Genomic DNA, 25,572 nt, shown 5'->3' on the forward strand with positions numbered 1-25,572 from the left:
GTGGACACAAGTACATTTGATCTCTTCATGTTTGAAAGAAGAGGCCAAAAGATTGGGGCTCAAGGTCGAGAAAGGGTGGGATGGATTAAGATTATGAACTCTAAAGAGGTTTCGATCATGGGCATGGCATAAGGAGTCGAGCTATAACTTGGAGAATGGAAAAGTAAAGAATCCATTAAGGTAATCCCTATCAATGACTATAACTTTGTTATCGATTTAGATTTTCTCTAAAGGATTAATAAACTTCTTATTCCTTTCACCACCATTGGTGCTAATGCATTGTCCCAATGAAATAAGAGTAAGGGACAGAAACTAAGGCACTATTCGTAATCCAGCTCGCCAAGGGCATGTGAAAGAAGGAGCCATCTTTTTTATAGTCCTAGAGAAGGATGAACCTTAGGAACTGAAGGACAACACGTCTTTGGAGGTGTTAGAGTCCTTTAAGGTTGTCTTGCCCATAGAATTATACAAAAGACTACCTTCTAAAAGAGAGGTAGACCACAAGATTGAACTGGTGCCTGATTCCAAGCCACTAGTCTGAACCCCATATAAGATGTCACCCCCAGAGTTGGAGGAGCTAAGGAGATAGCTCAAGGAGCTTCTAGATGCAAGGTTCATCAAGCCTTTTAAAGCTTTATATGGTGCACCGATCTTGTTTCAATGCAACCATAATGGGTCTTAACAGATGTGCATTAACTATTAAGTGCTAAACAAGCTTATGGTAAAGAATAAGTATCCCATTCCCCTTATTGTCAACTTGTTCAACCAGCTTAGAGGAATATAGTGGTTCATCAAGCTGGATCTAAGATTGGAATACTATCAAGTGAAGATAGTTAAAGGTGATGAACCAAAGATAGCGTATGTGACTAGCTATGGGGTGTACTAGTTCCTAGTAATGCCTTTCGATCTGATGAATGTACCATGACATTATGCACACTAGTGAACAACATACTACAACTGTTCTCTAACCAATTTGTTATCATTTGCCTTAATGATATTGTTATCTATAATCAATCATTTGAAGAACATATGGATTACTTACGGTAAGTGTTCCAAGTACTAAGCAAAAATGAACTATACATAAAAAAAAAGAAATATTCATTTACCTAGTAGGAGGTCTCATTCTTAGGCCATGTTATAGGGAATGGCCAAATCTAGATAAATGGTGACAAGGTCCATGCAATCCAAAAGTGGGAACCTCCAACCAAGGTCACAGAGTTAAGGTTATTCCTAGTCTAGCAAACTACTATTAATGCTTCATAAAAAGGTACTCAACCATTTGTCATAGCATATGCTTTGAGCACTATTGGCACATATTGGCCCTAGTGTGGGTAGTTTCCTTTAACACCATCGACATATGCTAGGCTATGCATCATGTATGGGTATTCTGGGCCTGGGCCACACACCATACATACCACAACAAGCCAATAGGTGGGCTTAGGCACATCTTCATATTTCTGCCAAGCCAATGCCATTTTTATGGCTTCAAATTCATATAAGTGCTCACAACTGCTTGCATTTAGGCTTGGCTCAATTTTACTGAACATGATCACTATGCCCATACCACTATTCTGGCTAGTTCTCCATGACCTAGGCCTCTAGTAGGCCTTAAGACCTTTTCCATTGGCTATCAAACCCTATCTCGTTAGAACTAGAATTACTCTTTGATTTGAAGAGAACCCTTGGGTCTGGAATAGCTTATGAACTATGACACATGCACATGCCTTGACCACCATTAGAACACGTTGGCCCTTGGTCTTGGCACATGCTTCGTCCAACATCGGTAGATGCTTACCTTTTGTGAGGGCAGTTTACTTAAATACCATTGGCACATGCTAGGCCACACACCATGCATAAGTATTTTGGGCTCAGACCGTACACCATTTGCACCATGATTGCTCAATAAGTGGGTTCTAGCACATTATATTTGTGCTATGCCAATGCCATTTTTATGGCTTATAAATTTATATAAGCACTCATTAGCACCCACACTTAGGGTTGGTTCCCCTAGCTATCAAACCTTATCTTGCTAAAACTAGAATTGCTAATCAACTAAGAGAGAATCTCTAGGCCTAAACCAACTTACAGACTGTGACACATCCATATGCCTCAACCACCGTCGGTACCCAATGACCTTTGATGCATGTATATGCCTTGACCACCATCGATAAATGCTGGCCTTTAGTTTAGCTTGTTGCCTTAGACTCCATCACCAGATGTTGACACTTGGTACAGCATGTGTACCATGACCCTTCCACCACTCTTTTATCCTTCCTAAGGCACTTGTCTACCCCTCAAGCACCATCAACACCAAATGATGCTTGGTGTATGTGTTATGGGCTCCAGTCTTAAGCCAAAATCCATATGGCCTTAGATAGGGAATTGACTCTATGTGGCTAAGTTAGCCTACAAAACTTAAGTGCTTAGCATAATTCTAGCTTGTCAAAGATTGTGCTATAGTATTAGGCCTTCAATAAGCCCCAAAATCTTATCCTCCTAGGATTATGTTTAGGTGTGTTTGCACTTGGGTTTGACCATGTGCCCATACCTTGATCCTTAAGGCCATTGCCTAGGTTTGACTATGTGCCCGTGTATTGTTCACAAGCACTTACACTAGGGCCTTGTTTAATTATACTAAACCTGAACACTGTGCCTAAGCCTTTATAGTCTTGATCACTACCTATACCATTGTTTTGTGCTAATTGCTCATGACATTGACCTCCAGTAGGCCTCAATGCTTGGTTTCTCTAGTTGTTAGATCCTATCATGCTAAAACTGGAACTACTCTTTAACTTATAGAGAACTCTTAGGCCTATACCAACTTGCAGACTATGACACATGCACATACCTTAACTAGCATTGGCACTGAATGACCTTCGGTGCATACACATACCTCAACCACCATCGAGACTTGTTGGCCCTTTTTTTTGGCACATACTTCGACCACCATCAATACATGCTAGCCCTTTGTGTAGGTAGTTCCCTCGAACACCATCAGCACGTACTAGATCACGCATCATGCATGTGTATCTCGAGCCTGGGCTACACACCATGCGTACCATGACCTAGTAGTAGGTGGGTTTAGGCATGTCTTAATATTTTTGCCATGCCAATGGCATTTTTATAGCTTGTAAATTCATATAATGGTCCCCTAAGCCTTCATGTGAAGTTTCATTGCAAGATGACATATTTTTTATTTTTCATAATTTTTAGAATTTTTCAAGATTCAAGATTTTTAAAATTTTTTTAGAAGGAGTTTTAGCCCCAAATTTGGTGTATGAGATCCTTGTATTTTTTTTAGCATTAAAAAAATTTTAACTAAAAAATCAAAGCGTAGAAGATTTTGTGGCCATTTGAAAAAAGCATACCTATTTTGGACACTTGAATGGCTATTGTTTATGAACCTATAAAAGCTCTTATGCTCATTAAGGGGTTGTGAGTTTTCAAGGTTCTTTGGGGGATAGGGGGCCAATACAAAGGCCAAGGACTAGCACCCATCATGCATCATGTGTGCATACCTTTTAGCTCCTACCCCTAATCACTAGATCCCTAATGCTATGATCACGTTCTCTGGTGATGCTTTGATGATGGTGCCTTAGACAAAAAAATGTAACACTATCATATGCCCAAGCCTAGCATGTGCACTGTGGCTTAGAATCAATCTTCAGCCAAGGTCTTGACCATTAACGGCACATGCTGGCACATAGTGCAGGCACATATCTTGATCATCATCCACACAAGTTGGCCTTTGGTATAGGCACTTACTTCAACCACCATTGGCATTTGCTGGCCCTTGGTATGGTAGATGTCTCGATCAGCATTGGTAAAAAATGGCCTTTGATATGGGAGTTATCTTGAACATCATCGACACATAATGGCCCTTGGTGCGAACAGTTGCCTCGAACATCATTGGCATATATTAGGCCTTGGTGCAAGCACATACCTTGACCACCCTCGGCACCTATGGACCCTTGGTGCAAGATTTTCTTGTTTGAAAAATGTATCCCCATTTCAAACACTTTAATGTCTATTGCTACCATATTTGTAAAATCTCTCATACTCTTTAGAGGGTGGTTGTTTAGGCCCTCCCTCATAGGGGGACTAGGTGTGTGCAATGAGCCTATCATTGTGTACATCCATGGCAAAATCCCTAGAGCAAAATCTAGTTTGTGCATGCCTTCTAGCAATGTTGTTTGGTCACTGGTTGTAATGGTGAACCACAAGCACCCATCACCTCAACCAGTTGGCATGCATGCGGAAAAGGGGCCTGACTATGTTAATTTCAAGTCTGTACCTATGGTTAATGCTAATCTTAAGTCTATGCCACGATTAATGCTACCCAAACTGTAAACTAAGTCACTGAATTGGGTAACTACTCTTCAAGGTGGTGCAAGTGGAAACTGAGGTCATGGGCTAGGTCTAGCCAAGTCTCTTGAGTATTTGGAAGTTCTATGATCCCTTCTCATAGACCATAAAAATGCCTTAGCCTGGCCAAGTCCCTGCATGTGTCATAGGCTGGGAGCTTGATCCAAATGTACAGCCCTTATAGGCCTTCTAGACCTTTTAATGGTCCCTAAACACTTCCAAAGTCAACTGAGGCCTTTGTAAAATCTAGCTTATTCTACGTTCCCTGCCAAGCCTCAGGTCTAGAAATGTCCAGGTACTCTCATTTAGTGTTCACAACTAGTAGATTCTAAAACCTTTCCCGTCTGGTTACTGCTCCATATGCAGCTAGGGCCTTTCAGAACGTTCCTTATTTAGGTGCTATAGGACCTGCAACTATTCCTACCCTAATCCATTTTTGAATTTTCAGTACCTATGCATATGGCTAGCCTTTAGGCTTATCTAGACTCTTTTGCACTCGTGCACCTAGCATGTCTTTAGGCTAATCTAAAGCCTTATGTGCCTACTTGCCCATGCCACTCTTTTAGGGCATTCTAAATCCTTCTAATGAGTAGTCCTCATTCTCGGCACTAGGTTGCTCACCTCGTCGTGCTCTTGCACCTTAGCTTAGCCTTAATCTGCACATTTGGGCCTTGTATATGCCTTTAAGACCTTATTCTCAATCCTTCCCAGTCTTTTGCCCACACCAACTCAAACAAGCCACATCTCTTAACCCACTTGGCTTATGACTTGCACATGAACCATGACACATGAAGCCGATGCTACCCAAGAACCCAGGAACAATCCCTGAATTAGGCAATGTCCCCCTAGGGTGCTGATAATAAAGTTTACATGTACGGTCCCAACCAGACCAAGCATCAATGGTGTCATGTCATTATTGTTTATTGGATGGTAAATGTAGTCCCATAGCCTTTGCTTGTGTTTTTCTTGCACCAAACGGTTGTGGCATGGCCTCATATGTTATTTTTTCCACTCGCTTGTTGCATAATTGAATGGGTGGGTTATGGAATAATGTGTGTGGATGCTGCCACTTGTACACAATAGGTATATAAGTGGTGCTATGGTTATGCATGTTAGCAGACTCCATGATCGATGCATTGAACTGTTGACCCATCATCCTCTTCAATCTCCCTTCATGAGGTCATCGTACCCTAAAAGTACAATTAAGATCTTGTGCTGCATACCTAAATCGATGGAAACTGGATGTCTTGCCATCTTTTATTGGTCTTATGTCTTTTAGGGCTATAGGTCAAACCTCAATCGTGCCTCATATCCCAAGTGTGCCTTCCAAACCTCTGTGGCCACATTGGTGCATTGGTGTTTGATTGTGCTCTTAGATGCAGAACATTTTCTAAGCACGAGCTCTCAACCCTTGTTCATCCAATGCTATGCATTTTATGTGCTTGACATGCATGATGCTTATGCTCTATGTTAGCTCTCTCCATCATTTAGTCGGTGCATGAAGGCCTATGTAGTGCCAATGTCCCGAAGGAATGCTACCTAGTTGATCCTACCAGTAGTCATATGCTTGTCTAAAAGATTAAGCCATGCATGTGTAAGTTTAAACTAATTCAGACTATGAAATGTGAATGGCTCAACAAATTAGTTATAGTTTGTTTGATGGTATCTACTACTCGGATAACCATAGTAATTCTAGAGCTAATATGTGCAACAAATCTTGACTTCTGGAAGGGATGCATTTATTAAATAAAAGGTCAATACAGGCTTTGCCTATTACTCTGATGATTCATGATAACTTGACGGATCATATAGCCTTTGTATCGGTGATGCATCATTCAAAATTTTACCCTATTAACTTTCAATGGTATGATAATGGCTTGCTATGGTGGCAACAAGTAACAGAGAACTAGGGTTTGATTCCAAACAGAAATCTTGAGAAATGGTAACAAGAGTGCAAATTACCCAATCCTAACTTAAGGAGGTAGTAACAATAAATAACAATACTAAGCTCTATGAGTCTGGTAATTGGAATGAGTATAGTCTAAAACTCTTAATAAGGATCCATTAAAGTTCAAGTCTAATGCTAGCAGTTGCGATAATTCTAGCTCCAATAGTGTATATTTATGTTGTTGTAATTAAAAAACTTATAGTTGGAACTAAGGTTGGATTATCTGATCTACCTCATGGTGAGCATTGGTCTACTCATCCCTACTGCCAATGATGTACTCTTGGCCTTAACTAGCTGAGTCATTCCTCTAAAGCTATTACTTTGAAGAAATTAGAGTGCTCAAAGCAAGCCTAAGATTGTATACATTAGCATGGGATAACATCATAGGATTTAGTCCTATTGTGTTAGCCTTTGGGATCAGAGTAATGATTAACAGGGATAGTCAAGGCCATTCATATTTCTTAGTCAGAGGTAAAATTCTTGGATTTATGAAAGATGAACAATTACAAAAGCATTTGCCAATGATGTTTTCATTAATCAAGAATGAAAGTTGGAGGCTCAAAGACGATTAGATATCATCCTAGTCTCAACCATAAACAATGTCAACCAAGGATCGACAGTGTTACTTTTAGGAATCATCAGTACATTATAAGAAACCAAAGTCTTTGGGTTTCAAGGGGAGTATGATCGCAAGGCTCAAACTTAAAGGGATTGACATAAGGGCACCACCAAGAGTAGAGCCTGTGGCTTCATTTTACTCAACATGGGGAAACTTACCAGGTTTAGACATAGTAAGGATTGATAAAATGAAAGCTCTTTTTTAATTCTATAAGTGGTGGTGCATGACTGTTCTTGGTTGGTGAAGCAATTTGTCTAGTTAATTTCATTAACGAATAAGACTCCAACCTACTAACTGGCTATGAGGAGGTGATCTTTCATGGCTAGCCTCTTTGAGGGACTACGGTCGCTTAGGCTAAGGAAGTTTGAGGCAATAACAAGTTTGTGATACCTTTAAATGTTCTAGGCTGCATGTGCACTACACTAATGTATTCAACGAGTTTATATGTCACTATCTATAAGAAAGACCAAGCCAAAGGTTCTCGTTGAGATAGGGAACAGTTCTAAAGCTACTTAGACCAAGTTAATATGTAAGGTAGACCAGGCATAGAGGTGCAATAGAGGTCCCAGAGGTAGGACCATGACCCAGAATGTATGTGTAGGCACTAAAATGAGCTCAAAAAGCTTAAGCCAGTGGATTTGGTTTAGTAGCTTTTAGATAGACCCAGGCGCGGATGTAGGTGTATGCCCAAGCATAGGTAGAACCAAACCAAGCACAAGCCTAGAAAAGGGCCTCACATGGGCACTACTAAAGAAAGAGTCCAAGATAATTCAAACTCCTTTTTAATAGAGTCCATGTAAAATTAAAACTCTTCAATGTAACCCTATTGAAATGTCCTGTATATATTAGACTCTTTGTAAGCTTAGGATAGGAACTATGTCAACCATTGATTCAAGGGAGCTTTAGCTATAAATAAGAAGTGCCCCCAACCTCATTATACTCTCCACAACTTAAGTAATACAAGTTTACTCTTGCCAATCTCTATCATTCACTTTAGCTTTCTATTAAACAGTTTATGTGTAGCCTTGTCTAACAGTAGATTAGGGCAACTAGTTTTTGAGTTTTGAGTGCCCATGCATCTGTCCAGTTAAAGGCTTGTCTAGGATACCAGATGAGTCAACTCCAAGGTCCTAGAACCATACAAGTCAAAGCTTGAGTCTCAGCCTATGATAAGTGGTATTAGAGTAGGTTTAAAACTAGTTCAGAGTCAGCAAAAGCTGGTCCAAAGTGATCAATGATGTGTGCTACTAGAACTAAAGTTAACCTTGGGAGAGGTTTCGAATGTGTTGGTGTAGGCATTCAATTTTTTGGTGTAGGCATCGTAGGTAATTTTTGTGCTTGTGTGCTTGTGATATGCCCCCTAGTGCACAAGATACAGGTGTACAAGAGTGTAGACTAGGTGTTCAACCGATTACTATTATAGTACTATAGGAGTACTAGGCATGGTGTGCAGGTGTATAGACTGGTGCCTGATCAAGAATGCAGGGCATGTTGAGCCAATGTGCAAATTGGTGCTTGACAATGTGTGTGTATTGGTGTGTTATGCTAACAGATAGGTGTGCTGGTTCATGGGGACCAAGACTAGATCATTGGAATGTGCAAAAGGTTGAGGTAATGTCTTTTGTTTTGTAAATTGTTTAGGGTTGTGGCATCACTAGGGAAAACTAGACCAAAGGCCAGGGTAAGGGCCTTGATAAGTGCCCGACTATAGACGAAGGAAGGAAGGCTAGATTGAAAGACATGGTGATGTCCCTAGATACCTAATTGCAAAAGTTTGAGGTGACTATTATTGAATTAAGGTATAGGTTCAAGGATAGGGAATGATCTTTGAATGAGCTATTAGAGGTGCTAATGCAGTGGAATAAGGCATTGGAGGCCATGGTGTCAACCTTGCAATATGAGCTAGCAAGGCTTGGGGTTGATCATACTACATTTCAAACTACCATAATTGTTGGTGTGGGCTTAGGACCTAAGGTGGTGGTGGCTAAGCAATTTTTAGATGGTCAAAAGCCAGAAGTAAAGACCATGCTACAACAAAAAGGTATGCAGAAGTCAAGGTGGGCCAGTGTTGTTATGGAATCAAAGACTCAGGTTTAGTGCACCAAGTTTCCAAAGCCTAGGGGAAACAACCAAAGTGGGGGAGACACCAGTGTTTGTTCCTTAGGGGAGGAAAGGGCTATGAGAAATCCCATATTTTGCATAACCACTACTACCGCCAGTAGGGGCAAAGAGAATAAGCCCTTGAGTTGCTTTTTGTGTAACAATTAGCATAGGGTGAAAGAGTGCCCGAGGTGTGCAAGGCCTTCAACCATTAACTATGTAGATGAGTTGTTTGTAGGCAAGAGTAGTAATGGTGATGAGCACTAAAAGGAGCCCAAGGTGATGCAGCTCGATGCTTTTTGATTCTGTTGAAAAGGTAAAATCTCTCTAAGAGATGACATTGAAGTGGTAATGGAGTGCCACAGCATTAGTCCCAAGGTGCAGCTAGATCCCTCCAAAAAAAATTTTGCAGCAGGCAACTGAAAAAAAGAAAAAGAGACATTGAGCGTGCAAGCGAAAGGGACTAGTGTAGCACAAGGTTAATGATACTTAAGAGAACAACCAGTAGAGTACTTATTTGGGTATGGGACAAACACATAGGAAATCTAGTTCGAGGGGAGAAGATAAAGCTGATTTGCATAGGGCATGCAGTTCAGGTGCAACATCCCTCTAGCAATGAGGGTGTTGCTAGAATAAGTAAGAGAGAATGTCACAGTCTATAAGAAAGACCAAGCCCAAGGGCTTTCATTGAGATAGGGAGTGGTTCTAAGGTAATCAAGACCAAGTTAGAATGCAAGGGAAACTAGGCCTAGAGGTGTAATATAGGTCTTGGGGGTAAGACCATAAACCATAATAGGTGCATAGGTATCAAAACAAACTTAGGGAGCTCAAGCTAAAGGATCTAGTTCGACAGCTTTCAAATATACCTAGGCATAAGCACGTGAGTAGGACCAAGCATAGCAGAACTAAACCATGCGTAGGTCCAAAAAGGGGCCCCACATGGATACTACTGAAGAAAGAGTCCAAGCTAATTCAAACTCTTTTCTAATAGAGTTTATGTAAAATTAGAACTCTCCAATGTAATCATATTGCAATGTCCTATATATATTAGACTCTTTGTAAGCCCTAGGATAGGAATTATGTTAGCCATTGGTTCAAGGGGGCCTTAGCTATAAATAGGAGAAGCCCTCCACCCTCACTATACACACCACAACTTGAATAATACAAGTTTACTCCTTCCTATCTCTATTGTTCTCTTTAGCTTTCCATCAAACAATTTATGTACAGCCTTGTCTAGTAGTAGATTAAGATGGTTGGCCTTGGCGTTTCAAGTGTCCATGCATTGATCTAGTTAAAGGCTACTCTAAGACACCGAATGAGTTAATTCCTGGGTCCTAGAGCTGCACAAGTCAGAGCCTAAGTCTCAACCTGTGACATATAGCTTTTGTTGATAGGCCCAAGTAATATTTGAAATTTCATCGTCATTGTGATAGATCATTTCAATTATTGGTCTTCAAGGAGGAATTCCTAGTAGGCGTGAGTCATCAACTCACACTGACTACATCCTTACCCTTTGTACACACTGCCCATCACTCCTACTAATTGAATGGTCTGATGAAGTGTTTGGATCATGGCAACATGATAGTTCATTGCCCATGATGTCTCGAGAAGTCCACCGAACCTTACATTTAGAGGAAGAAAAAGTCATAACAAGGTTTTCATATGTGAACTTGTGAAAATATCATTGTTGAAACATGATTAATGAACGACAATGCATTAACAAAACACTAAGGAGGCAAGGGTACCTTTGTGCCTCAAGCCTTTTGCTGCCCTAGGTGTGCACGATGATCGATTCATTTCACTTCCAAAGCGGATGAAACTATTAGTATCATTGCTTATGGCTGAATAACGAACCCTTGGCACCAATCAACCTAGGGAACCAGAATGAAAAAGAGCAAGTGTGCCTTCTCCATCCTATTCATGGTACATACATGGGTGACATCATGACTCTTTTTTTCATGAAAAACCAAAACAACTCTCAGCAATGGATATCTCACTCTTGCCTCAATGAAGAATGTACTAAAATACAATACATGGTGTGAATTGTAGAATCTCATGAACCATTGAGTCATTGAATGCAAGTTGTGCTACAAGCCATTAGGCCGACGGCACGTTTGCCTGGGTGTCATGCATTGTCTCCCCCTCTAAACCCCCACCCATTAGGCTTTACAGTAGGGAGTGGAAAATCACCCTTCATGATCTCATCGATTGTGGTTGGCCCAAAATCGAGTCCCTGACAATGATAGCATCATGATCGTTGGTGGTAAAGCTCTTGGCATGCCTCGATTCTAGTGACGCATGCTCATTGTCCATCTAGACCCCATTGGACCCCTCGCATCACTTGATTGATGCTAGCATCATGACCCTAGGTCAAGTAGGATTACTTGATGAATTTAAGCATATCAATATGCAAAGAAAAAGAAACTTAACTAGATTCCCCTAGGAACAACAAGCGAACCAGAAAGAGCTCAACTTGAGAATAAGGTGCCCAAGGTGTCTGAATTGTAGTTTACAGAAGCGTCTTCAGTGGTGGACCAGGCCCAAGTCTCCAGGAAAGGGGAGCTAGAGAGGTTGAAGGCCTTATTATGCCTAGACCCTATCACACCATGAGACACTATCTGCGAGTCAAGTTGTTTAGGTATGTAGCCTTAATAGGGCAGTAAATTCCATCCAAGGCTAAATATGGGTGAGAAACTGATAAAGAACAAGTTTCACGAGGGAAAGATGAAAAGAACTTTGAACACAGAGTCAAAGAGTTCTTGAAATTATCAAGAAAAAAGTGAAATGGGGGTCAATGATGCATCTTGGTTAAATGTGGAATAACGATAGCCGATCCGTCGATTAGCTAGGCCATGGACCATTGTGGGTGGTGACGGTGGCCTGACCCCAAACTTTCAATATGCCTATGGAGACATCATTACCATGATTATAAAATGTAGCAATGCCTTGACACTCACGTGCTCTTGACATAGGCCTGTAGGTTCCTCATCCGGCCCATCTTGAAATATGGACTAAGGAGTCTAACATGTGTATGAGTCAATGGGATAGAAAACCTATAAAACACAAGGAAGCTAATTGGTGGGATCCGTCACGAGTGAGCTATTGATTGACCTTGATCTTCTGATAAGGGTTCAAGTGTAAGCATGTCTGTAAAGACCTAAAAGATAAAGAACTATGCCTGAGTGGGATAAAGCCAAAAAAAACTATGGTGGAGGACCACAATGATACTAGCATGTAAATTGTTCATCTAACTTGGGTATAGGTGTGAAAGACTAATCAAACTATTTAATAGCTGGTTCTTTCTGAAGTTTTCCTTAGGATAGTTGGAGCCCTTAATGAATTCCATCAAGTAAAGCTAATGATTAGAGGCATCGAGATTGTAACACCCTTGACCGATTCTTAAACTTTAAATAGGTAGGATGGTGCAACTTTATTAAGCCATGCCACGAAATTGAGAGCTCCAAGTGGGCCATTTTTGGTAAGTAGAACTTGTGATGCAAGATGAACCAGAAGCCAAGTTATGGTGACCAACTTTGCACTAACCTAGAACCCACAAAGTTTGCTGGTTGATTAAGATAACAAAACAGTGGTCATAGAAGTTGAAATTTGCTAAAGAGTGTGCAATAACTCACCTATCGAGTCAACTAGCATTGAAAATGGATGATGCTTAAACACACGACCTATACTTGACTATCAGGGCAAGGGTCAAGCCCCAATGAGTAAGAAGGTGCATGGTCACTGCAAAACCTGAGGTATGAGCTCGAGTGGAGCAGCCATCAATGTAGATCTTGCCATTAGTAGTAAATATTCAAATGAAAACTTTGAATGCCAAAGAGAGGAAAGGTTTCATGTGAATGGCACTTGCATATGGGTCAGTTGATCCTAAGAGATGGGGAAAATAGTTTAATAGTGCATCTAACACAAGCTTTGAAAGGGAATAAGGTTAAAATTCTTGAACCGAGATACAGTGATTAACGGCAACATTAGAGAATCTAGAGACATTGGTGGGGTCCTCGAAAGGAGATATCTTTTCTATTTCATGACCTGGAAATGACTCAACTATAGGTAGGGTCCAGTAGCCAAATGAGCAACATATGTTGCTTGGTGTCTGGTGCACCCCTGGCAACCCTTAAAAATTTAGAGCACCGAGTGCCATCTGTGTCCGATCATACTCATAACCACATCAGGTCTTCAAGGTAAACAACCATTGGTCAATGGAACAATGTATGCAAAGGAAGTCAGCAAAATGGATTCGTAATCTCAGGAAAAGGATTAGCTCTAAGGGCTATGCATGGGGGTCCTATTTCTGAACCCATCGGCTATCATTGCACTATTGAGCTACTCCCATGGCAAGAATAAGTCATCATGTGTCAGTCTGCAGCCTTCCCCAAATAATGAATAGTCAACTTTGAACTAGTATGCACTAAGGGAATCTAACTATTTAATTAAAACAAAACATTGCAATAGTCCCTACAGATGCTCACACAATGTGATTTTTGCCCAGTGCTTTGAATGTCAAAGTGAAAAAATTCAACCAAGCGCAGGTAAATGGTGGGAGTAACTATGACTCTCTTAAGGTAGCCAAATGCCTTGCCATCTAATTATTGATACGCATGAAAGGATTAATGAGATTTCCACTATCCCTATCTACTATCTAGTGAAACTACACCCAAGGGAATGGGTTTGGCAGAATCAGCAAGGAAAGAAAACCTAATTGAGCTTGACTTTAGTCTGACTTTATGAAATGACTTGAGAGGTATAGGATAAGTGGGAGCCCTCGAGTGAAATTAAAATACCACTACTTTTAATGCTACTTTACTTATTCTATAAATCAAAGGTAGGGCACGACCCCTTCTTTTAAACCCAAAGCCAACCTCGATCAGTCAATCTAGGTGAAAGACATTATCAAGTGGGGAGTTTGGCTGGGGTGGCATATTTGTTAAAAGCTAATGCAAGTGTCCTAAGATGAGCTCAATAAGAATAGAAATCTCATGCAGAAAAAAAGGGTAAAAGATCATTTGATTTTGATTTCTAGTACAAATACAAACTATGAAAGCATGGCCATCGATCCTTTAGACCATCAAAATTTAAAGCTAAAGGTGTTAGAAACCACACGGATAATTGGCTTGTGGCAGCCAAGCATTCATAGTGACTTTGCTTCTTGATCTTTCAATGTAAGCTTTTTTGATCATTATGAAGCGAAATTCACCAAGTGTTGGATTGTTCACTAGCCACTGGGAACATGAACTAGGTTTAAACTATCATGAGATAGGTTAGATTTACTTACTAATTGCATTGTCGTAATAGTAATTCAACCTAGTATGAAAACAATCATTGATTTGCACAATAGGTCATCGCACTTGGTTAAAAAGCCAAAGGCACAAAGCTACCATGTGCTAGATTATAACTAAATGCCTTTAAGTCAAAATCTAGGCTAGAAGTGATGCATGTGCCTGTCACCCAAATGTTGACCCACAGTAGGGGCCAATACCTCTAAAGGCATGTGTCCTAGGTGCAGCCCCTACAGCGAACAAGCTACACAAGCCTCTTTGGAGCTCAATTTCTATCGAGTGGTAGGTAGAATCCTTTATAGATGACTTAAATACATGATGGGATATTGTATGTGGTAGAGTAGCCTTGCTATCACATCCATTGAGAGTTAACCCTTTATCGCTTCAATTTGTGCCTCCCCCAACCACACCCATCGAAGTCCTCTCATTTCATTTTCTTACACCACACCCTTCTAGGGTTGGGGATGAATGGTGTTCTCCATTGTAATGATTCAGTCAGGTATTTGTTATAACCACCAAGTAAACTACAATTGAATGCCTTTGGTAGTTGCTACAATGATAGCCTTGCCCTTGGTGTAGGCACTTGCCTCGAAATCTATCAGTGTACGCCAGCCCCTGGTGTAGGTTGTTACCTTGAACACCATTAACAACATGTGGCCCTTGGTTGGTGTAAGCAATCGTGTCCAACACCATCAACTGATGCTGGCCTATTGTTGCCCCATACACCATTAGTAGATGTTGGCCCTTAGTGTGGGATGTTGCCTTAAACACCATCCCAAATGTTGGCACTTGGTATAGGCACTTGCCTCAACCACCAAAAGTGCAAGTGGCCTCTTGGTGCAGGTTGTTACCTTGAACTCCTCTTAGTAGATGTTGGCACTTGGTGTGGCATGTATACCATAAACCTTTCACCCATAGCACTTGTTTACCCCTTGATCACCATCAGCACCAAATGATGCTTAATGCATGCATCACATGCTCCAATCTTAAGCCAAACTCTATGTAACCTTGAATAAGGAATTGACTCTGTTTGCCTAGGTTAGCCTACAAAAGTCAAGTGCTTAACATAATTCCAGCTTGTCAAAAATTATGCTACTGTATTGGGCCTTCTAGAAGACCACAAATCTGATTGTCCTAGGACTATGTTCAAGTGTGCCCATACTTACATCTAACTATGCACCTGTACCTCGATCATCAGTGCCCATAGCTAGGTCTGATTATATGCCCGTGTATCGCTCACTAGTACCTACACCTAGGCTTAGCTTAATTCTACTGAACTTGAACACTGTGCCTAAACCTCTAAAGTCTTGATCACTACCCATACCACTAAAAATGGCTAGTTCCTCATGACCTAGGCCTTTAGTAGGCCTTAAGGCCTAGCTCCCTAGCTATTGAACCTATCTTGCTAGAATTGGAACTGCTCATCAACTCAGAGAGAACCCTTAGGCCAAGGCCAGTTTATAAACCATGACACATGTGTCACTGGTTGAGACTTAAGCTTTGACTCATAAGGCTCCAGGACCTAGGAATGGACTAATCCAACTTCCCACATTAGCCTTCAATTGAATTGGTGCACAGACACTCAAGACTTCAGGGCTAACCACCTAAGCTACTACTAGACAAGCTTGCATATAAGGTGTTTAATAGAAAGCTAAAAAGAACAATAAAGATAGGCAAGAGTAAACTTGTTTTACTCAAGTTATGGTGTGTATAATAGGGTGGGCACACCTCTTATTTATAGCTAAAACCCCCTTGAATCAATGGTTGACATTGTTTCTATTCTAATGCTCACAAAGAGTACAATATGTATAGGACATATAATGGGATTACAATGAATAGTTCTAAATTTACAGGTCTGCACCAACTTTGGTTTTGCCTGCACCTAGGCTTACTCTCATGCTCGTGCTGGGTTTGTCTAAAAGTTGCCAAATTAGATCCCTTGGCCTGAGCTGCCTAAGCTTATTTCAGTGCCTGCACACCCATTCTAGGTCATGGTCCTGCACATAAGGCCTCCATTGCACCTTTGGGCCTGATTTCCCTTACATTATGACTTGGTCCATGTTGCCTTAAAGCCACTTCCTATCTTAGTAAGAACCCCTCGAGAGTAGAATGCATGCGTAAGCACCAGAATCACCCATGCTAGCTCCTCAAACCAAGGTTAGCACTTGTAGATGGGCCTCAGATGGACTAAGCCCTGGTGCAGGTGGACTAGGCCTTGGTGTGGGCACATTAGGCCATAGTAGACCCAACTATCATCAGGCTTAAGTAGACCTAATAGATAGAACTTTCTAGAAAGATTTGGAGACTCCTATGATAGCATAGTTCCCTTCATAATTCAAACTCTTGACGTATATCTCATGTAATCTTTTTGTAATCTTGGACATTGTAATAGCCATTGGATTGAGTCAATCCTAGCCATTGATTCATGGGGGCTTCAACTATAAATAGATATCTTCCCTACCTTTATTTAGTATGCAAAAACACTTTAGTGAATACAAGTTATAGCATTTCCAAGCATCTCTTGCTTTCTAGGCTTTTTTAGCTTTATAGTGCCTTTTAGTGTTCTTATGAGTGCTTATTGCTTGAAAGTGTTTGCATGCTAACTTAGGCATTCAAGGAGGGAGTCCAGCCTAAGGCTACATAGTGCATTTAGTTTAAGTCCTAGGCCCATGACCATGCACATGCCTCAAGCACCATCGGGACATGTTGGCCCATGGTCTCAGCATATGTTTCGACCATCATTAACACATGCTGGCCTTTGTGTAGGTAGTTCACTCAAACACCATCAACATATGTTGGGTTATGCACCATGCACACCACGATAGACAGTAGGTGGGTTCAGGCACATCTTCATATTTTACCATGCCAATGCCATTTTTATTGCTTGTAAATTTGTATAAGCGCTCGCTAGTGCCCACACCTAGGCCTGGTTTAATTTTGTCAAACATGAACATTGTGCCTGAGCCTCAAAAGTCTTGATCACTACCCATACCACTACTCCGAGCTAGTTCTTCATAACTTGGGTCTCTAGTAAGCCTCAAAGCTTGGTCCTTTTGGCTATCGGACCCTATCCTACTAGAACTAGAACTAGAACTACTCATTGACTCATAAAGAACCCATAGGCTTGGACCAGCTTGCAAACTATGACACATGCATATGCCTCAACCACCATTGATACATCTTGGCCCTTGGTCTTGACATATGCTTCAACCACTATCAACACATGTTGTGTCATGCACCATGCGCGGGTATCCTGGGCTCGAGATGTGTGTCATGGCCTCTGACCTAAGACTTAGAATCCATACGACCTTAGGCTTGGAATCACCTTCTTCTAGCTTAAGTCAACTTAGAACACAAGTGTGTGGGCACTAGAATAATGGGAAGGATAGAATGCACGAGTTTGAGAAAAATAAAAGAATAAGAGAATTGCTAGAATATACTCTGTATTTTACTAAAGCAAAAATGTAAGATGATGTACAAAAGAGGGTGGAGCTACCCTCTATTTATAGTTGAGCTCCCAAGCTACACTTATGGCTAAATCCCTAGAGTCAAGGAATTATAATCAATCAAGGATCACACAGATTACATTAATACACCATTATGCTTCATGATTTTTAAGATCAACCAGATCTTTCAGAAGGCTTCTACTGATCTTATGCGCTTCTAAAAGATCTTGCTGCACACTTCCTCTCTTGGGCCTTCTTGGATGTGGTGCAAGCATCTTACAAGATTGGCATTGGTCGTGTGAACTGGCCTGCATGCTATGTAAGCAGTTTGGACTCCTCTCTAAGGGCTAGTGTGCAAACTCTTGCCAATGCTCATGGTGTGCGAGCCTCAACCTTAGGTGCATGAGCCTGTGCACCTGGCACACTCGCCTAGGGCATGACATTCTCCCCCACCTGATTGCGTAATGCCTTCGTTGCATTTTCTACATGGAACTACTTCATCTGGTCCCAAAATTGACATAAGTCTTCTGCTGGTTCCCAGCTTGCCTCACTATTTGGAAGTCACTTCTAGCGCACCAAGTACTCTTATCTTGGTTGGTAGTTCTTCTGCCTCACTTCTTGATTAACTATAATGCTATGGACCTCCTTCTTATATAAGGCCCTAGCTTGTAATGGCACATGCTTTGACTTTGCCCATCTTGGATCTCTTTCATCTTTATGAAATGGCTTGAACATGCTAACTTGGAACACCGAGTGTACCTTTAGCTTGGGTGGCATATCTAACTTATAGGCAACCTTGCCTACTCTCTTAACTACTTAGAAAGGTCCCTTATACCTCTAGACTAGGCCTTTGTGTAGCCTCTTGTGGCCTACAATGGGATACAGCTTCACCAACACCAAGTCTCTTACTTGGAACTACATGTCCCACCTATTCTTGTCTACCCACTTTTTTGACCCCTTTGCCACTTTATGTAGACAGACTCTAGCTAAGTCAACTTGCTCCTACCAAGCCTTGGCAAACTTGTATGCTACTAGATTCAGCCCTGTATAACCTATAGTAATCGAACTAGGTTTTAACGATTGCTAGCCTATCATGATCTCAAATGGAATCTAGTTTGTTGCCTCGCTCCTTTGCAAGTTGTAAGAAAATTAGGTGACATTTAATAGTTTTGGCCAGTCCCTTTGTGTGGCACTCACATAGTGCCTGAGGTAGACCTTTAATAGCCCATTCATATGCTCAGTCTGCTCATTGATCTATAAATGTATGCTGGTGAAAAAGTTTAAGTCTGACCCCAATAGCTTGAACAACTCAGTCTAGAACCTACCCATGAAATGCCTATCCCGATCACTAACAATGGTCCTCAGCACTCGCTTCCTTGGTTAGGCACTCTTTGGTTGTTGGAATGAAAATCCCATACTTAGAAAACCTGTCCACCACTACCATGATGGTTCCAAACCCCTCTGTCTTGGGTAGACTGACTATAAAGTCTAGAGTGATGTTCTCCCATGGTTGCTCTGGAACTGGTAATGGCTCCAAGAGACTACTTGGTTTCTTGAGCTCTACTTTGTCCTGTTGGCACGTAAGACAAGTCTTCACATAGGCCTCTACATCTTCCCTCATGTACGACTAGTAGTATCGATCCTCTATCAAAGCCAAGGTAAGGCTTACCCCTAGGTGTCCAGCCAACCTCGAATCATGGCACTCATGCATGACTTCCCTACGAAGCGTCTCACGCTATGGAACAAATAGCCTATTGCCCCTAGTGTACAATAAACCATCCTACAACCAAAATCACCTAGTCTTACCTTACTAGGTGTACTCCATGAGAGCCTTGGCTGTAGGATCATGCACAAGCCTTTCTTTGATGCGTGGCACCAAAGACCCCTTTGGTCGGCTAATGGTAGCAAGGTTCACCTTTTTGCTTAGGGCATCAAGCACCAGGTTTGCTCATCCTGGCTTGTACTGTATCTTGAAATCAAACTCCACAAAAAAATCCTACCACCTCACCTATTTAAAGGATAACTTTTTCAATGATTGGAAGTAGTTGGTCGCCACATTGTCCATTTTAACCACGAACCTCAACCTCACTAAGTAATGGTGCCAAGTGTGCAAGTAGTGCACCATTACAGTCATCTCATTCTCTTAGACCTGTACCTATGCTCAGTCTCATTGAGTTTTTGGCTTTCGAATGCAACTAGATGTCCTTCCTACATCAACACACCTTTTATTACATAGTCTGATGCATCGATATGCACTTCATATAGCTTGGCATGGTCTGGCAAGGCTAAGATTGGTTCCTCGATCATAGCATGCTTCAATCGATCAAAGGCTTCCTGACACCCTACGTTCCACTGCCATGTTCCTTTTTTCTTGAGCAAGTCAATCAATGGCGTAGTTATAACTGAGTGGCCTTTGATGAAAGACGTGTAGTAGTTGACCAACCTAAGGAATAACCTCAACTCAGTGACCTTAGTTAGTGATTCCCACTCTAAGATGGCATGCACCTTGCCTTCATCTATGTGAATCCTACCACCTCCCATTATGTGGCCTAAGAATAAGATCTCCTACTAGGCAAATGAGCACTTTTCCTTCTTGACATACAGCTTATGCACCTACAACACCTTGAACACCTGTCTCAAGTGGTCTACCTGCTCTTCCAATGTCTGCCTGTAGATCACAATGTCATCTAGATAAACCATAACAAATCGATCAAGGAACAACCGAAGTACCTTGTTCATGAGTGCACAGAAGGTTGCTAGGGCATTGGTGAGTCCAAATGGCATGACCAAGAACTTATATGAGCCATACCAAGTGACACACGCTATCTTGGGCTTATCTCCTTCCATAATCCTGACATGATAGTAGCTCAACCTCAAATCCAGCTTGGTGAACCATCTTGCGCTCTCAAGTTGGTCAAATAATTTCGTAATGAGTAGGATAGGATACTTGTTCTTGATGGTCAACTTGTTTAAAGCTCAATAATCTATACATATCCACAACGACCCATCATGCTTGCGCTGGAATAGAATGAGTGCACCATATGGCACCTTAGATGGCTTGATAAAGCCAGCATCAATCAACTCCTTGACCTACTTCCTTAACTCTTCTAACTCTAGTGGGACATTCAGTAAAAGGCTTTAACTAGTGGCTTGGCCTTAGGCACCAGCTTGATCTTGTGGTTCACTTCTCTCTTAGGTGGTAGCTTGCTAGGCAGCTTTGCGAGCATCACATCGCTAAAGGACTCCAGCACTTTTAGCACCTCTAAAGGGGTATTGGACTCCTCCTCTCTCAGCTCCTCATACTTCAGGGTTACCAATAAGGTGTCTTCCTCCCTGTTCACTACCTTGGCAAATTTAATGGCTAACACCACCTTAGACCCAATTCTGAACCCTTACCTTAATGGTACAATGCATTGGCACTGTGCATCCAGAATGTAAATACAATTGGCAAAAGGCACAAGGAAGACGCTAATCCAAACAAGGAAATCCAACCCAATCATAAACTCATAGTCATCCAAGGGTATTACCTCATTGGTTTCCTTACCTTTCTAGTCTCTAAGCTACAACTCCACTCCTCACGCTACTCTAATGGCTAGAACTTCCTTGGAGTTCATCGTCTTGATGGTACTAGTCCCTTTTTGCACCTTCAATTTGAGCTTTTGGGTTCAAAACCATGAAATAAACAAGTGTTAGGTACCTGTGTCCACCAATGCACTCACCTTCTAACCTGTAACCATCAGATCAGCAAACATCAAGCCTTTTGGTTTGTAGCTCCCCTCACTCTGGCAGTATTGAGTACTAATGACAAAAGCTTTACTACCCCTACCTTTGGCTCCTTATCAAACTCTTTATCTACAATAGCCAGCTTGCCCTTCTGTGGGTAATTGCATGCTATGTAGCTCCCTCCACATAGGTAGCATGCGAGTGGCTCTCGATCCCTCTTTGCCTTTCACTTCCCTGCTAGTGGCTTCCTCTCACCATCTTTGTTCGAACGATCTTGATCCCCATCCTTGGATTATCGATCATGGTCCCTTCCCTTAGACTACTTCTCCTGGTCCCTCTTGTCCTTGCCCTTTCCCTTGGGCTTGGAAGACTCAAACTTGTTCAATGGTTTGAACTCCACCAAGAACTGAATAGTAGTCATGGCTTTCCCTTTGTAGCTCATGCTTCTGTCATGGTCTTGAAGTGAAGTCAAGAATCCCACATCAATTAAATACTAGAGTTAGTCTTGGGATATAAGGGTTCACACCTCTTCCTCCTTGTGAGGTACCTTTTTATAGGACAAAACCATAAGGCCAGAGGGGCCAGAGCAAACAATACCTTACAAGAGTGTGAACTATAGTAAGTAGGTTGATCTAGGACATTGGATGAGTGCATGCTTAGGTCTTGGAGCCACATGGGCCTGGATATTAAGTCTTGATTTGTGACAAGAGGAATCAAGGCCAACTCTATGGGGTACTAGAGATGTGCCATGAAGGATGGTAGGCCCTTGTTGGAGTGGGGAAAGATGTCACGGTCCTGAAGTGAAGTCAAAAATCACACATCAGTTAAATACTAGAGTTGGTCTTAGGATATAAGGGTTCACACCTCTTCCTCCTTGTGAGGCACCTTTTGTGGGATAAAACTATGAAGCCAGAGGGGCCAGAGTGAATAATATCTCACAAAGGTATGAATCGTAGTAGGGTAGGCTGATCTAGGACATTGGATGAGTGCATGCTCAAGTCTTAGAGCCACGTAGGCTTAGAGATTAAGTCTCGATCTGTGGCATTTCACCCACAGCTTCAACCTATCTATGAAAGTAAATAAGCCCTCTATCTCACTCAGATCTGAGATCTAAAGCATCAGTTTAGAGAATTTTTAGACATAGTCCCTTATCTCCCCTTACTGGTAAACCTGCATAACTTCACCCATGCCTCATCATTGGCATACTCTAAGTAGAATTACTCTCTGAACTCTTTTTGGAACTCTGCCCAGGTTCCAATCATGGCATCTCATACCTCACATCATCACACCTGTACCTTCACCATAACAAGGCAACACCAATAAGATACATTGATGCAGTGCTTACCCTGGTAGCCTCATCTTGCATGCTCGTGGCCTGAAAGTACTATTCCATGCCCCATAGATACTTGTCTACTTTCTTGGCTGTCCTGTTCCCCTTGACCCATTTGGGCTTAGAGATCTCCACATAGGTCTTAAATGCTCTAGCAAATATGCCATTCCCTATGATAGTCTTGCATACAGTGAACTCACTCTTGAGCTCCTCTATCTCTTTGCGCATAGCCTTCATGCCCCCTCGCATGGTCTCTACCTAGGCTTCCAAAGTCTTGTTCCTTTGGGTGATCACATCTATGCCTTGATTGAGAGTAGCTTGTAACTCACCCTTGAGCTCCTTCTTCATAGAGTCTAACACTTCAATATGAGTCTCCACATCATCAAGCTTCTTTTTCATGTCACCCATGGTCACCTACACCTTGGACAGCCTCCCATCCATGGTAGACTAGATGTCTTTTGAACTGGCCTTTTTGCCCATTTTGTGCCCTTATTCCTGGGCCTTTGGTTGTTGGCTAGCCACATTGTTTTGAGATGCCATCTCCTTAATTGTGATCTAACCTACACACACAAACAAGCAAAACCAAAACTACTCTGATACCAACTATCATGGGCTCTAACCTAAGACTCAAAATTCGTGCAGCCTTAGGCTTGGAATCACCTTATTCTAGCTTAAGTCAGCCTAGAACACAAGTGTATGAGCACTAGAACAATGGAAAGGATAGAATGCGCAAGTTTGAGAAAACCAAAAGAATAAGAGAATTACTAGAATATGCTCTGTATTTTACTAAAGTAAAAGTGTAAGATGATGTACAAAGGAGGGTGGGATAACCCTATATTTATAGTTGAAGCCCCCAACTACACTTATGGCTAAATCTCTAGAATCAAAGAATTATAATCAATCAAGGATTACATAGATTACATTAATACAAGACTCTATTTCCTAATTTTTAGGGTTAACCAAATCCTTTAGAAGGCTCTTATTAATCCTATACGCTTTTAAAAGATCTTGCTATGCACTTCTTTTCTAGGGCCTTCCTAGATATGGCGTAGGCATCATGTAGGCCTGGCTTTGGCTATGTAAGCTGGCCTGCATGCTGTGTAGGTGATCTGGACTCCTCACCAAGGCTTAGTGTGCAAACCCCTACCAATGCTCCTGGTGCACAAGCCTTAACCTCGGGTGCTTAAGCCTATGCACCTGACGCCTTTCCAGGGCATGACACGTGCACCATGCACACTATAATTGGGCAATAGGTGGGTTCAACCACATCTTCATATTTCTGCCATGCCAATGCCATTTTTATATCTTGTAAATTCATATAAACGCTCACTAGTACCCATACCTAGACCTAACTCAATTCTGTCAAACATGAACACCATGCTTAAGCCTCTAAAATCTTGATCACTGCCCATACCTTTATTCTAGGCTAGCTTTTCGCAACCTGGGCCTCCAGTAAGCCTCAAGGCCTATCCATCTAGCCATCAAACCTTGTCTCATTAGAACTAGAATTGCTCTTTGACTTATTGAGAACCTATGGGATTAGACTAGCTTGTAGATTGTGATACATTCACATGCCTCGACCACCATCGGGATATGTTGACCCTTAGTCTCAAGTCATGCTTTGACCACCATTAAAACATGCTGGCCCTTTATGTGAGCAGTTCCCTTAAACACATCGACACATGCTAGGCCACTCACCACACATAGGTATCCTAGGCTTGAGCTATGCACTATGCATACCACGATCAAGCAGTAGGTGGGTTAAGGCACATCTTTATATTTTTACCATGCCAATGCCATTTTTATGGCTTGTAAATTCATATAAGCACTTACCAGTGCCCATTTCTAGGCTTGGCTCAATTCTACCAAACTTAAACACCATGCCTGAGCCTTTGGAGTCTTTATCATTACCAATACCACAATTTTATGGTAGTTTCCTGCAACTTAGGCCTCTAGTAGGCTTCAAGGCATGGTTTTTGTGGCTGTCAAATCCTATCCTACTAAACTAAAACTATTTCTTGACTAAAAAAAACCCCCTAGGCTTAGACCAGCTTGTGGACTATGACACATCACATGCCTTGACCTCCATCGGCATCGAAAGACCCTTAGTGTATACACATGCCTTAACCACCATCGAGACTTATTGGCACTTTATCTCAACACATGCTTTGACCCTTATCGACACATGCTAGCCTTTGTGCAGGCAATTCCCTCGAACATGATTTGCACATGTTGGGCCCCATACCATGTACAAGTATTTTGGGCCTAGGCCACGCACCATGTGCACCATGATTGGGCAATAGGTGGATTCAAGCACATCATCATATTTTTGTTGTGCCAATGCCATTTTTATGGCTTATAAATTCATATAATGGTCCCTTAAGCCTTCATGTGAAGTTTCATGGCAAGATACTCATTTTTTATTTTTCATAAATTTTAAAATTTTTCTCGATTTAGATTTTTTGAAATTTTGTTAAAAGAAGTTTTGGCCCTAATTTTGGTGTACATGATCCTTGTATTTTTATTGGCTTTCACAAAAAACAATTTAGCTAAAAAATTGAAGTGTAGAAGATTTTTTGGCCATTCGAAAAAAATACCCCTATTTTAGACTCTTGAATGGCTACTAGCTACAAACCTGTAAAAACTCTTACACTCTTTAAGGGGGTGTGAGTTGTCAAGGTTCTTTAGGGATATAGGGCCAATGGCTAAGGACTAGTGCCCATCATATATAATGTGTGCACACCTCCTTG

At 41.6% G+C, this 25,572-nt stretch overlaps 3 pseudogenes; all 3 read left to right on the top strand.

Moving 5' to 3' along the window:
• Positions 1-5,904: 5,904 nt before the first annotated feature.
• LOC149510577 (18S ribosomal RNA) lies at positions 5,905-6,988 on the top strand (annotated as a pseudogene).
• Positions 6,989-11,005: 4,017 nt separating this feature from the next.
• LOC149510578 (5.8S ribosomal RNA) lies at positions 11,006-11,160 on the top strand (annotated as a pseudogene).
• A 232-nt stretch (positions 11,161-11,392) lies between these two features.
• On the top strand, positions 11,393-14,716 carry LOC149510579 (25S ribosomal RNA; annotated as a pseudogene).
• The last annotated feature ends 10,856 nt before the right edge of the window (positions 14,717-25,572 follow it).

The sequence above is a fragment of the Durio zibethinus genome, chromosome 28, assembly GCF_047325235.1.
Source record: "Durio zibethinus cultivar Kanyao isolate XHJ-2024 chromosome 28, ASM4732523v1, whole genome shotgun sequence".
Lineage (NCBI taxonomy): Eukaryota > Viridiplantae > Streptophyta > Magnoliopsida > Malvales > Malvaceae > Durio > Durio zibethinus.